This window comes from Triplophysa rosa, linkage group LG7 (genome assembly GCF_024868665.1).
Source record: "Triplophysa rosa linkage group LG7, Trosa_1v2, whole genome shotgun sequence".
NCBI classification, from domain to species: Eukaryota; Metazoa; Chordata; class Actinopteri; order Cypriniformes; family Nemacheilidae; genus Triplophysa; species Triplophysa rosa.
The window spans coordinates 9,187,626-9,203,302 of record NC_079896.1 but is presented as its reverse complement, the minus strand read 5'-3'; positions in this window follow the sequence as shown (position 1 = coordinate 9,203,302).

Below are 15,677 nucleotides of genomic sequence, written 5' to 3'. Positions count from 1 at the left end.
AGAGTGTGTCTGCCTCCCGGACAGTGCAGGGAAGACTATTCCAAAGTTTAGGCGCTAGATAGGAAAAGGATCTACCACCTGCACTTGATTTTGAAATTCTAGGTATTACCAACTGACAGGACGCCTGAGAGCGTAATGCACGTGAAGGACTGTAATACAAAAGGAGTTCATTCAAGTACTGAGGAGCTAAACCATGTAAGGCTTTATAGGTAATAAGCAAGATTTTAAAGTTAACGCGATGCTTTATAGGTAACCAGTGCAAGGTTGACAGAACCGGGCTAATATGTTCATACTTTTTTGTACGTGTAAGAACTCGAGCTGCCGCGTTTTGGACCAATTGGAGTTTTTGTAATAAGCCTGCAGGGCAACCACCTAACAGTGCATTACAGTAATCTAGTCTTGATGTCATGAATGCATGAATTAACTTCTCTGCATCTGAGATTGACAGCATATGACGTAGTTTAGATATATTCTTAAAATGGAAAAACGCAATTTTACAGGTGTTGGCGACGTGGCTCTCAAATGACAGATTACTATCGAATAGAACGCCAAGATTCTTTGCTGACGACGAGGGTTTTATGGAACATCCGTCAATAGTTAAACAGTATTCTTGGTTGTTACTTATAGCAGTTTTCGGTCCAATAAGTAACACTTCTGTTTTGTCCGAGTTCAGTAATAAAAAGTTGTTACTCATCCAGTTTTTTATATCGACTATGCATTCCATTATTCGATGGAACTGCTGTGTTTCATGAGGCTTCGAGGAAATATAAAGTTGAGTATCATCAGCATAACAGTGAAAGCTAACTCCGTGTCGCTTTATTATATCTCCTAGAGGTAGCATGTATAATGCGAAGAGCAGAGGCCCTAAGACTGAGCCCTGTGGTACACCGTACTGGACTTGCGATTTGCGTGACACCTCATTGTTTATTGCTACAAATTGAAAACGGTCGGATAAATAAGATTTAAACCATTTCAAAGCTATTCCCTTAATGCCGACATAATTTTCGAGTCTATGTAGGAGTGTGCTGTGGTCAATGGTATCGAATGCAGCACTAAGGTCTAGCAGCACCAATAACGAGATACAACCTCGGTCAGACGCCAATAGCAGATCATTTGTAACTCTGATCAAAGCAGTCTCTGTACTGTGACATGCTCTAAATCCAGACTGGAATTCTTCATTGATGTCATTCCTTTGGAGGAAGGAGCATAATTGAGTTGAAACTACTTTTTCCAGAACTTTAGATATGAAAGGTAGATTCGATATAGGCCTGTAGTTCCTTAGTTCTCTAGGGTCGAGTTGGGGTTTTTTGACAAGGGGCCTTATAACAGCCACCTTATATGCTTTAGGCACATGTCCTAATGTCAGAGATGAGTTAATAATACCAAGAAGAGGATCTATAATTTCTGGGAGCATCTCTTTCAGTAGATTTGTAGGTATAGGGTCTAGTATGCATGTTGTTGATTTAGATGATCTAATAATTTTAGACAGCTCATCTTGATCTACGGTATAAAATAATTGCATTTTCTCCTTAAGGGCGCTGTAGTTAGTTTGTTCAGCGGGTTTCACTTCTGATTGCATTGTTATAATTTTTTCTCTAATATCTTGGATTTTATATGTGAAGTAGTTCATAAATTCATCACTGCTATGCTGATATACAGGATCAGAAGTCACTGACGATTTATTTTTTGTTAATTTAGCCACCGTGTTAAATAAAAACCTAGGATTGTGCTGGTTTTCTTCTATTAGTGATGAAAAGTAGGCGGATCTAGAAGTTATTAGGGCTTTCCTGTATTTTCGAATACTATCCTTCCATGCTGTACGAAATACCTCTAATTTAGTTTTCTTAAAGTTGCGCTCCATTTTTCGGGCCGCTTTCTTTAGAGCCTGAGTGTGTTCATTATACCACGGTGTGGGGCTGCCATTTTTAATCTTCTTTAAACGTAGTGGAGCAACTTTGTCTAGCGTTACCGAGAAGGTGGAATTAAAATTTTCAGTGGTAATGTCAAGATCTTCAACGTTATTTCTCATGATTTGAGACAATTCGGGCAGATTATCGAGAAACGCATCTTTGGTAGTTGAAGTTATTGTTCTACCATATTTGTAACAATGAGTTTTATTTGCAGCCGTAGGCCAGTGAAGCAAACATAATACCAGATAATGATCCGAAATGTCTTCACTCTGCTGAAGGATTTTAACGTCGTCCACATTTATACCGTAAGACAGTATTAAATCTAAAGTATGATTACGAAGGTGAGTGGGTCCTGACACATGTTGACTAATGCCCATGGAGTTAAGAGTGTCTTTGAAAGCCATTCCTAAGGCATCTGTAACGTTATCTACGTGGATGTTAAAGTCACCAACGACAAGGAGTCTATCTGCGGCCAGTACTAGTTCTGATAAGAACCCACCAAATTCTTTAATAAAATCTGTGTGGTGCCCTGGAGGCCTATATACAATAGCTAGAATCAATTTAAAAAGTGTTTTATCTTTAGTATTAGGTGTTGAAACATGAAGAACCATGACTTCAAAAGAATTATATTTAGAGTTCGACTTCTGGGAAATGCTAAGAGAGTTATTGTAAAGTGCTGCGACACCTCCCCCTCTGCCTTTTAGACGAGGCTCGTGTTTATAATAATAATCTTGGGGGACAGATTCATTTAAAGCAATATAATCATCTGGTTTTAGCCATGTTTCTGTCAAACAGAGCATGTCTATTTTATGATCTGTTATCATATCGTTAACAAAAAGTGCTTTATTAGAGAGAGATCTAATATTTAGCAATCCGAGTCGTAACAGTTGATTATCTGTATTTTGTTCATGTTTAGTTTGTTTAACGTTTATTAAATTACTTTCAAGAGGTTTACGCATTATTTTATGTTTGCTAATCCGGGGGACAGACACAGTCTCTATTTTGTGATGTTTGGGAGAACGGATTACTACATGTTGTACATTTTGTGTATTCTGCGACGTGAGACGGCAAGCAGACAGTTGGTTAAGCCATACTGTCTGCTCCCTGACCTGGGCCCCAGCGAGTCAAGTTTTAGCATTAGCATTAAGACTTTTTGCCATATTTCTAGACAGGATGGAAGCCCCAGCCCAGGAGGGATGGAGACCATCTCATTTCAACAGGTCAGGTCTGCCCTCAAAACTCTTCCAGTTATTTATAAAAACTATATCATTCTGCAGGCACCACTCAGACAACCAGCCATTTAGTGATGATAATCTGCTATAAATCTCATCACCACGATAAGCAGTGAGGGGGCCAGAGAATATTACTGTGTCTGACATCGTGCTTGCGAGCTCACACACCTCTTTAATATTATCTTTTGTGATCTCCGATTGACGGAGTCGAACATCATTTGTGCCGACGTGAATAACAATATTACTGAATTTACGATTAGCCTTAGCCAGCACATTTAAATTTGACTTGATGTCAGGCGCTCTGGCTCCCGGTAAACATTGGACTATGGTGGCATTGCTGGTGGAATGTTAACGTTCCGAACAATAGAATCACTGACAACTAGGGCACTTTCAGCAGGTTTCTCAGTCGGTGCGTCACTGAGCGGGGCAAACCTGTTCGAGACTGTAATCGGAACGGTTGAGTGATGTTTTGTCCTGCGACTACGCCGTCTCACAGTCACGAAGTTTCCCAGCTGCGGGGGATTTTCAACCGGAACCGAGCTGTGTGCGCTGATGTTGCTCGCATCCAAAGTGTTTTCTATCGACGTTAAACTCTTACTATCCTCAGATAAAGATTGGATGCGAGACTCTAATTCTAAGATCTTCTCTGTCAGCCTAACTATTTCCCTGCATTTATCACATATAAAACCCTCGCAGCAGAGAAGAAAAGAGAACAGAGAAGGCTAAGCTAAACATATGACATGAGGTGCAAGTAACAATAATAGGAATAGAAGCCGTAACTCACCGGATTTGAAGTGCAATTCCAATTTACCAAGGTTGCTCGATGAATCGTAGTATATTCACTTAAAAAGAGAAACAGTTAGCACACAAGACAAACCAGAGGCAAGATGATATTCCACAGTGTAAACAGAAAGCAGAAAGCAAGCTAACACGCTATGCTAACGGCGTTAAGTTAACTATCACTTTTGGTTTAGAATCTTCAAGTAAATAACAAGAACAGGGTTATTGAGATATCAGGATAAGTTAGCAACGACGATAATAATTAACGATAATAAAATACACTAATATTACAGCGAAATGGTAAGCGCACTGATACAAACAAGCCGCCGGCAGCGATGCAGGAAACAGGACAAGGTTAAAGACAAGCAGAGATTTAAAGTACAACAGTATATTTTCTTGGGTTTGTCTTGTGATTTGATCACAAGCGGTCAGATACACACCTGGCAGTACATGCAACTTAAATGTGGGTTCAGTGACCACGTGACACAGATTATGTGACTATACGTACATTATTCACTTCGTCACCGCATTAATAAAGCACAAAAAAAGGTCAGCACATCGTTAACTCCAATATATACTTCCATATACATTTCGGATTTCGAATGGAATTCACGTTTTCAAGTTGAGCAGGTTTATTTCCATATTTCAACAATAATGAAGATATTCTGTGAATTCCTGTGCACAATTTCTTGAATAGTTGTATAATTTTTCCACTTAAAATTCTTTAAAACTCAATGCAATGGTAAATATTTTGATTTAGATCACATTAACATAAAAAATGCTTCGATTGTATGAAGTGATTGTTAATACAAGCCGTATTTTTTTGTATTTTACTATGTTTGTATTATCCTATAATATATCCTAAAATACTGTTATACTTTATGCAGATAACATTTACAAGTATTCGTTTAAGCAGACACTTTAATCCAAAGCATTTAAAGGGATACTCCACCCAAAAAAATGAAAATTCTGTCACGAATTACTCCCCCAAAGTTGTTCCAAACCTGTATTCATTTCTTTGTTCTGTTGAACACAAAGAAAGATATGTGGAAAAATGTTAGCAACTGACATTTCTGGGACATCATTGACTACCAGGAAAAGAGATTGCTAGGGATGTATGTTCAACAATGATAGATTTAGGGATGCTCCTAGTAGTCCAATAAATTATTGAATCCGGAAAATAGACTCGCTACCAAAACATAATCATTGCCACACAGTAATGTTCGGGCAAATTCAACAGAGGTGACTCTGTGAAGCATTTCTTCTCAGTAGCGAACCCTCAGGGCCCTCTAGGCCCTCTGCGATGACCTAAACTATATCGTAAAAAATAATATTTAAAAACTTTAAAATATTATTTTCAATAAAAGTCGGACGATTTTCCCTATTATATATGTATATTTGACTTCCTGGATCGATGCAGACTCCATCCACGTGAGATTTCCAAGTCTCACGAGAGTAATTCAACATCACGGAGCAGTCGCAGTTCTGTGACGTCATACGCTGTCTGCACAGCCTGCGCATACTGCAAGAAGTCGAACGTGTGCTTACGTCGGGATCCTTCTGTTAGCATACCGCTGGCTGACAGTCCAGTAAATCAATGGGAGAGATTAATTTTGAGTGACAATAAAACTGACCAATCATATCTGTTTTTTGACTTTCCGATATCTGGGGGGTTGTTCACCAGCAATCTCGTAAAGCGGAAGAATTGCCCGAAGCAGGTTCGCCAACCACCAAACTTAGAAAAGAGAAAAGAAGAAGAAATGCAGAAAACGTCATACAAAATGGATGAACTTCGTTATCAAGTCTCGGAAAAAAAAGAGAAAAGCTGATAAACGTTGTTCAAAACAACAGGAGGAAGACTTTGTTATCAAGTAATTTGATCATCAAATTGTAAGTTATTTATGATTGATTAGGCCGCCGTGCCTCAATTCCTTCTGGTTGCTGATAATTTGAGACGAGTGATTTTGACTGGTCAGTCTTAAATTTAAGATATTGTGCATATTTGCTGTCATTCTACATAACAGTGACATTTTATCAGATAAATGGTAAATTTACTACGGGCAGTTACATACGTTAAGTTCACTGTAACGTTACCAGTTTAATATTAAGATTTATTATAATCTTAGTTTATTCGCTGGTGAATCTCTGTTTACTGTCTGTTTATATGTGTAATAAGGATTTGTATTTGTATAGCATGCTATTTTGGTGATAACTGTCTTGGTGTGCTCTTCGGCTTGTTGCGTTTCAAGTCTGGAGTAGCATTGTAAATGTTTCATGTGGTAAGTGTGAAGGTATAATGATGTAAGCGAACTGCTATAGGAAAGCACAGTAAGGTAAAATAAGGATAAGTGTGTGGGTTGGTGGGGGGCGGGATTGCGCTTGCGCACAGGGGCCAAGGCTCAAACGTCACGGTTCACTACTGATCTTCTGTGTACCGATCCAGCTGCATAACTGAGCGGTTTATTCTCTCTTTGAAGAGAACGTTGCTTCTCTTAGTGACACACGCTAAAGTAATTGGATTTGATTGATAAATTGAAGTCACACATAGAGTGTGACCGGTCATAAGAGCAACAAGCAAGCTAATGTTTTAGTTGTCACCTCATTTCATTTTTCAACTTTGTTGTCAGGTTAGTGACTATTTGGCAGTGTGTCCTTACCTTAAAAATGTAAATAGAATTGTTTGTGGGCCCTGCTGGACTTAATTTGTTAACCCCATTAACCGACAAGCAATGGCCCTATTACTGCATAGAAAGACATAAGCATTTCCACAGAGAACGTATTTACTGTTCGCACAGTTAACTTCTCATTACACAGCAAACATGAAGTTGTTATTAAGTTGTGATCACTTCCCTATTTCTGTTTTTTTTAAGCACTCCCACACAGCATTTACAGTAGGCCTATAAACAAATGAAACATCCCTGTCACTTGCACCTGCCTGTATCATCATTCAGCCTGTTTAGCTGATTATGAGGTATTGATCTAATTTTACACCTTCTTATTTACTTCAGATATTTATCTTGAGCTCTGACCACATGAAAACAAAGTCTACATTCATTTAGTAGAAGAGGTCTGAGTTCTAAAATGAGTTTCATATTCTGCTTTAAAATACTCAAGCAGATGCTGACAGCCAATTAGAGGAAGGAAAGATGTGGATGCCATTTAATAATTGGAGGGAAAGTGTACACATTCCACACACACACGCACATGTCTGGTTTATTATCGCCGTGGGGACAGTCCATAGGCGAAATGTTTTTATACTGTACAAACTGCATATTTTATCCCCTAAACCTAAAGATCATAGAAAACTTTTTGCATTTTTAGATTTAAAAAAAATACATTCTGTACAATTTAAGCTTTTTTGCCCATGGGGACCTCAATTTTGGTCCCCACAGTGACACGAGTCCCCATGTGTTGGTGTGCATTCAGGTTTAGGTCCCCACCGGGATATAAAAACATGAACGCACATACACGCACACACGCACACACAAATAATACTGCAAAAAAATAATAAGTCAGGCACACTTGAAGGGATAGTTCACCTAAAAATAAAAGTTCTATCATCATCTACTCACCCTCAAGTTGTTCTAAATCTGTATAATTTTTTGTTGTTGTTGTAATGAACACAGAGAAAGATATTTGGATGAATGCTCAAACAGTTTTCGGCCACCATTGACTACCATAGTAGGAAAATGACAATGGTAGTCAAAAGTGCCCCTGTTTGCTTTACTACATTCTTCAAAATATCTTTTGTGTTCAACAGAACAAAGAAATTTATAAAGCAATTTTATACAGATTTGGAATTTGGAACTTGAGGGCGAGTACATGAAGACAGAATTTTCACTTTTGGATGAACTGTGCCTTTCACAACACAAATTGTTATTGTGATTAGTTGCCATGTGCAAAGTATTATTTTCTTGGCCACCGATAGAAGAGTTTGATGTTGATTTGAGGGACATTTACAAGACAGTAAACAAAAAAAATATTGGTGCAGGAAAACATTTTTTTAGAAGATCCTGGATTTTTATTACATTGTGGAGATCAGAGAATACCTTTTCAAATTTGACTGTCCTGTAGAATTGTATCACAAGTAAAACATTTCTACATTTAACCTCCAACATTACCTACTGTACAATAAATAATTACATGCTGTATACTTGAAGTTTTTGAAGCATCTTATTAAACATTCTTATTGACATAATCTTTTTTTCAGAATCAGGAGAACACAGATGTGTTACGGCCCTATATGACTTCTTGTTTCATAATAGGAATTAAACTATTTATCAGTCATATCTCTCTACAGAACAGGCTGTACATATACGATCATATGATCGGTTAATTAAATCGCAGTACTTTTTTATAAATCATCCTATGTAAATCCTCATGACTCATGTTCACAATTTCAGCACAAACATGTTGTATGTCATACCTCTAAGTTTATTTTTCTGGAATGTAACTATTTTCAGAAATGACCACATATTTTGGCTTTGTGAAAATGACACACAAAAAAGAATATTACATAGTCTAAGCTATAATATTTAATATAAATTAATATTTTTCTGTTTGATGGAGAGGCTTCACACCCCTGTGTTAAAACACACCCCTGTGTTCCGAGGGTTGTTTGTCCAGCACTGTCTACTATTACTACATTGCATTTTAACTAAACCATCAGTCAAAGTGGACTGTTTTTGCCAAGAATGTCTTCAACCTTTGGAACCAATGTCAACTACATAACCCACTTATATATAACATACTGTAAAAGATGTTTTACTAAGAATGAATCGAAAGAAAAAAATGAACAAATGAATTTTGATTATTTATTCAAGCTTTCTTTAGCCAATTGCAACTTCAAATGTCTGACTGTCTGTAAAGGCGTATGGTGCTTCATGAGACACTACAAAGAATAAATTCTCCTCCATGCATGGCCTACAAAGCATTCCAAGTTTCTCCGTTCAAGGGCAGCTGCTGAGAATAGAAAACACTAGATCTTTTGTAAGATGATTCAAAGTATATTAGCCCCCAACTACAGAATTAGCCCCCTCCGTGTTCCCTCCTTTTAAAAGGTACAATCGGATAGGTTTGTGCCATTTTATTTGTTAGGACATCTTTGTGGAATTGCCATAACAAGAGCATAATGGGTATCATTGTGACATGAATTATGCTCGGACCTGTGAGTGGGTGGGTTGAACTCATAGAGGACAACAACACGATGGTGTTTTTCTGCTAACGACAAAGAGCTTCTTAATCGCGACCGAGTATGTTTCAGAACTGAGTCATGTCATTAGCTCTACTCCGCGCACCGCAGACCTTTGGGCATTGTGTTTGTCCATTTTAATCAAATTCTAGACGAGCTTATGGCTAGAGCCAATGTGAATGATAAAAGAGAGCCGGTTTGAGATGAGGACTTGAAGTCCTGAAGTCATGTTTTCCAGCGCATAGAGGTCTGGTGTCCCATTTAGACCAACACACACCATCCTTTTGTGCGCCATTATTCAAATGGGTTTTGGTTTTAAAGCGCAAGTCCATCTGGTATAAAAGGCCAATAGAAATCTAAAGGACAGAATATGGGGCCAGTATAAAGACTATAATAAATGTCTTGTCCCAGGCAAAGGAATGTGGAAATGACCCAAAAGGCAAAAGCCTGCCAGACATGCAGATACAGTGCACATGTCTGAGGAAACTGAGATTATGTTACATTCAATACATTTTTTCTAAAGGCTAAATGGCAAATGATATATAATGAATGTTTTATAATTTCATCTTTTAATATGTCTAAAAGAGCTTAAAATGCATTACACTTCTGCTAATAAAAGAAAATAAGCTCTTTACAGCAATGCACATTTGAGAATTATTTAATATTTAGAGCTTTACCCTGCAGTGATACGATTGCACTTGCGGTAGCATCTTTACAGACACACACAAACACACACGCACGGCTCCGCTGCCTTATTAACACTGACATCTGATGCCACGACTGGTCAAACGAAGCTCAACAATTGATGTCAGAGCCTTACAAATTAAATAAATGGGGAAACGCTATGGTGTATTACACAGACTAAGTCTCCTTAATGAACAGTCACACATTGGTGCACAAAGCGTCTTGTGCCAGACAAATCAAACATGCGCCGGCTAGAAAACTGCCACGGACCTGCACGTGGCGTGTGAGGAAAATCAATGAATAGATTACCCATATAGATTAAGCACAAATAGAAAAAAGTGACAATTAAATAAACGGCATCTATAGCTCAACATCAAGCTACTGCTGCACTCTAAACAGACACTTCTTCCAGTCTATTTTAAATAATATATATATATATATATATATAATACCTGCTGTTTGAAAGAATCTAACCCATAACCAATGAGCACAAGAAGAAAACACGCAATGATATTTTCACGTATCGCTTTGAAATTCCTTAAAGGGAAAAAATCTAAATACTTCTGCAGAACACAAAAGAAGATATTTTGAGGAATGTTAGTAACCAGCCGCAACCATTCACTTCTATTGTATGGATACAAAACCAATGCAAGTCAATGGGTACCACTGTGGTTCGGTTAGTAAAATTCTTCAAAATATCTTTTTGTGTTGTGCAGAAGAAAGAAAGTCATACACGATGCTGAGTAAATGATGACAGAATTCTCATTTTTGAGTGAACTATGCTTTTAAGGTACAAACGTGCAAACACATACAAATAAATAGTCACCTTAAATTTGTTCAGAGACATTACTTTCTGATATACGCATACTATCGCTTTGCTGCCGGAAAACGTGGCATAATAGGTGTGAATACTGGTGGCTTGGATGCAAAACTGTAGCCAGACATCTCTTATTCTCCAAGGTGGGCTGAGCAAGGCTTTGAAAGACAGGAGAGGAGAGAGATGGAATATCTAAGAGGGGTTAAGTGCCGGGGTTACCCATCCACGGAGTATAAAATGAAGGCTCTCACTTTGATGGACACCAGAACCCGGATCCCTGATGTCCCAAAATATTAGGTTTCTCTTCTAATAATGTTGGAAATATTGCCTACTGTCATGATTAATCTGGCCGGGCGCTGCCGCTGATTGCAGGTGACACGGTCACAGCGCAGTGCCCGTGTTAGTTTCCACACACCGTCAGCTTCACTCCCAGTTCCAGGCGAGCCGGCCCGCACAGTGATAGCAGCTCTTCTCTGCCTCTAATGGATTGTGACAGCCAAGAAGGAAACCTTTATTTTAATTCAAACAACAAAAGCCAAATAGCAAAACTTATGTACGTGCCCAACTTTTTCTTCCGCGATCTTTCTCTCTATCCACCATTGTTGGTAACTAGCTCCCCGCGGGGAGAGAAAATCTGTGAGCGGCAAAACGCGGAGATATTTGCAGATGTGGAGGACGGCACGAAAACATTTGTCGTTTCAAAGGCTTGAATTATTGCACAAAGTTCAGCAAGTTTCACATGGTACTTAGAAACACATTGTCCGAGTCTGAAACAAGGAAGCTCTTTCTTCGGAGGGGGTGCAAGACAACCTTGGCCATTCTCATAACCGAATCCGTTTATCCCAAATGGCCCATCAGGACAAGGCCTCAGGAATTCTTTGCACTGGCTGTGGTCAGAATGCACTGTTTGGCCAAACAATGGCAACATTGATTTTAATGCTAGGAGAATTTTGGTTGAGCTGAGCAAACTGAGCGGGATGGAGGGGGAATACCGCGCTCTCTGTAATTCCCATAAGGGGAAAGAGGGTCATCTCTGTCTCCACCACCTCCCTCTTTCACCCACTCCATCCAGCACCATCCATCCGGCCATGAGCTCATGCTGAAAGCTGTTCTCTTGAACAAACATATGCAGATTGCCAAGCCAGAAAATAGCACCACTTCCTCCTTTTCGCCCGTCGCCCCTCTCGCTATGCCACTGTCAGGGCTGATATTATTTTCCCGGTCACCGCCGCACAATCGTTCCTTGTTGACAGTGTATCGGGACAGAAATGGGAGTGAGGGGCAAGTGTTTTGAGAACTGATGTTACATTGATGTCCGGTTGCCATGGGGCCACAGTCGCGGCATGAAGTCATGACCTTCCTGTTTGGCCACATAGTAACTTATTGAGTCGATACAAATTACCCTGATTCTTTATCTACCAATTTAGCTGCTGGTAGTGGGCAGGGGTCACGCAGTCCCATTCATGGGACGGCTTTTGAAGTTACTGCTACCACTGTGAGACTTTAACGCTCACCCCCATGCGGTGGGATAGGAGGTGGGTGGTGGGGGGAGAGATGTTCTCAGACAATGAACACCATTGCTTCCCGCCTTCAAAACACTTACTTCAAAAGGACCTCCCTCTGCCAATCCTGAGTTTGCTCTAGTCGCCAACACTGGACATGCTTTTCCCAGTGGATATAAATGTTTTATTAGAGGTGACACCTCGGGCTTGTCCTCAGCGTTTCAGTGTTAACGCTCAGACAGCGACGCGTCTGTGAACTGAAGGGAGAACGATCATGCAAAACTGAAAGATAGAAATTAGAGACATGAAGCCGTTCATGGATGCAATGAACACTAATATCTGCGGTGGCATTTGTGCGCATAATTAAATCAGACCCCACAACAGATTGACTCCCAAGCAATGTCAGAAATTTTATCGGAGCATCCAATCCAAATGTCATCATGCCACACTAGCTTTTGTGAAATGATAACCTGATTCATGCGGTATGTAATATTCAAGCTCTCTGTCGGCAGAGCAAATATAATGATTTACAATGGGTATACATAATTGATTGCCAATCAGTCCTCTAATCACCCTTCAATGAGGCCACTGTGTTGCCCCAAGAAGATGGATGTTCAAAGAAGCCTTTGAAAAACAGATGGTGGATCCCTAACAATAAGGTTTTTGCTTCCTTCTGAAAATAATCATCTTCCTGTGCAACACTGACAGATCATTATCGAATGCTAAATGTTCTCTAATGAAATAAGATGTACATTTTTAATATAACCAGACAATTTCTTTCTTTGCAGTGATGAAGCAAAATATTTTTAATACCTACATTTGGGGCTCTTTCAACCAAAGCATCTTATATTACATTTAAGGCACATTTCTTAAGGCATTACATAAACTTACTTTTAGTTCACTTTTAGTTAGTACAGTTAGTTACTTTTAGTAACTTTTAGTTAGTTTTTAGTTTCTAACCCTCATTAAGTATCAAACGTGTATGACTTTGTTTCTTCTGTAGAACACAAAAGAAGATATTGTGAAGAACGATGGTAACCAAATAACATTGGACCCCATTGACTTCCATTCTATGGACAAAATCGCTCTCTCAAAATATACATTTTGTATGTCGTATACAGGTTTTTAACAACATGAGGGTAAATAAATTCAATTTTTGGGTGAACTATCCCTTTAAGCAATGCTTTGTATATAGTATTCCCCCAAGGCTCTGTCTCTAAACAGTATGTGAGAATGTGAATCGATTCTATAATATAGACCTTTTTCTTATTTGTTGTATTCCTGTTCATCTCACTGTCCTACAAAAACAAATTTGTTGCAAATGTCAATACTTATAATGCAAATTAAATTACTGAATTCACATGATTTTTGGTGTAGAAAACCAGCATTGAAGCACTAACGAAATGTATGTTTTGTACCAACAGATCCTGATGACACACAGGTGCTTCCTCAAAAGATAAATGGGCTTCCTTACATTTGCCCGCTTTAACTGCGAGGATTTAATTTGTTGACAATTGATACTGATCACCTTCAAACGGCTTTTAATTGATATCAGTGCGGAAGCAGTGAACTTTAAATAGACATTTCTAATTATTGGATTTAAAAAGTGGGGGCTTTTCGGGAAATGTTATGGCATTTGGAAAAGGATTCATGAGGCAATAAGGAGATGGCCACCCTGCAGCTAAATGACATTAAAGCCTGTTACCGCTTATACCTGAAGGGAGCAAAGCCACCAGTCTCGAGAGGCGAGAGTGGGGTCCCACCTCGGGGCTGGTACTTATCTGGAGAATACATTACTTTATCCTGATAGCTGGATATTTTTGTGTCACTCATCTTGCGATTGAAATGTAGCTCGTGTCTTTGCAGGAGTCAAAAGGAGGTTGAGCTGTTGCGGAAGACAAATGGTGTCTGAATTAAAGATTTTTCTGATGGCTATTGTTTGCCCCATATATACTGTTGTTAACTGAGATGTGCCATTAGAAGCGATGAAACACAATTTATCAAAAGTGCTTTTGTAAAGATTATCAGCAGGATTATTACATGCAGTCCCTGACACTCAATACAACATCTCTATAAACAAGAAATTAATAAATGATTAAACAAGAAATTATTTTCAACACAATAAGACCAGATATTTATTTATTTTTGCTATACACCAATGACAATAGTTTTTAAAAGAAGCAAGCAACCCACAAGAACATAAATTGCAGATTAGATCACTTTCTTGTCCCAGTTATTTCTCCTGACATCGATGACATTAAATGGAGAACAAATGGAAACTTTTGCTTAAAGGGATAGTTCACCTAAAAATGTAAACTCTGTCATCATTTACTCACCATCTTGTCATTTCAAACTTGTATGAGTTTCTTTCCTCTGCAGAACACAAAAGAAGATATTTTGAAGAATGTTGGTAACCAAACAATGGAAATACCCATTCAATTCTATTGTATAGACACAAAACCAATGCAAGTCAGGGGGTACAGCCATTGATCAGTTACCAACAATCTTCAATTTTAATTTTACCAATTGTCTCAATTAAATCTCAAATAACTGTTTACAATACATACACTGAATGAAGGCTTCAATTGCATCATAGTGTTTTAGTTGATGCAAAACAAGTTGTATAACATGATAGATGTAATCGTTTGCTTTATGCATGCTCAAACAATGACGCATAACAACACTGTTCTGACCCCATACCTTTAAATAAGATGGATGATTAACTGGTTAAAATGGTTAGTAGCCGTCATCATTAACTTCTGCTTAGTGTAAGCCAGACATTGCTTTGCAAGCCCTCCCACGCCAATGAGCTCCCATTAGAGAGCTAAAATCACATTACCTCATTCATCCAAGCACCAACATGCCTGCAGGGAGCTAGAAAACAGCCGTGACAGTGCTCAGACAGCTCCAGACGATGTCCCACAATGCTCTAGCCCTGCTCCTGTGGCATTTTCAGCATGAAGCTCTGTAGGAGGAAAGTCAGACTGAATGGATGGGACCGGGGTGGTTATGTATAGTTAAATGCAGTATGGAAGACGTCGGGGGCACTCCTGGGGTCAGGCAGACATGGTGTGAGAAGGGTCAGGGAAGGTGATCATCTCAGCGGTCTAAACACTAAAGCTACTGTGTTTTTGGACTCGTTCCCTCAGGTGAGGTTAGGGGCTTTATATTTTGCTACACCAGCACGGGGTTTAAGGCTCCATGGAGAATGAGTGAAGAAATGAACCTGGAGAGTTCAGAAGAGTGATAGGCACCCACGGTGATAGATGTTCCCTAATCTTGTCAGAACTGATGAGACTTAATGAATCACCCACAGTTAGCCCGTGAGATGGATTAACCTGTAAGAATTCACATTAGAGCTTATTTACAGTTCAGGTAAATTTGTGGATTTACATGTAGTTTCAATAATTAAAATGTTTAGTCTGTCCTTCTATCATATAGTCGCTGTCAGGTAGAAATGTACAGTACACTGTAAAAAATGAGTCTGGGTCGTAGTAGATTTCATGAAATTAATTGAGTAAACTTTACTTAATACAATTGTGTTCTTGTTTTCTTAACCAA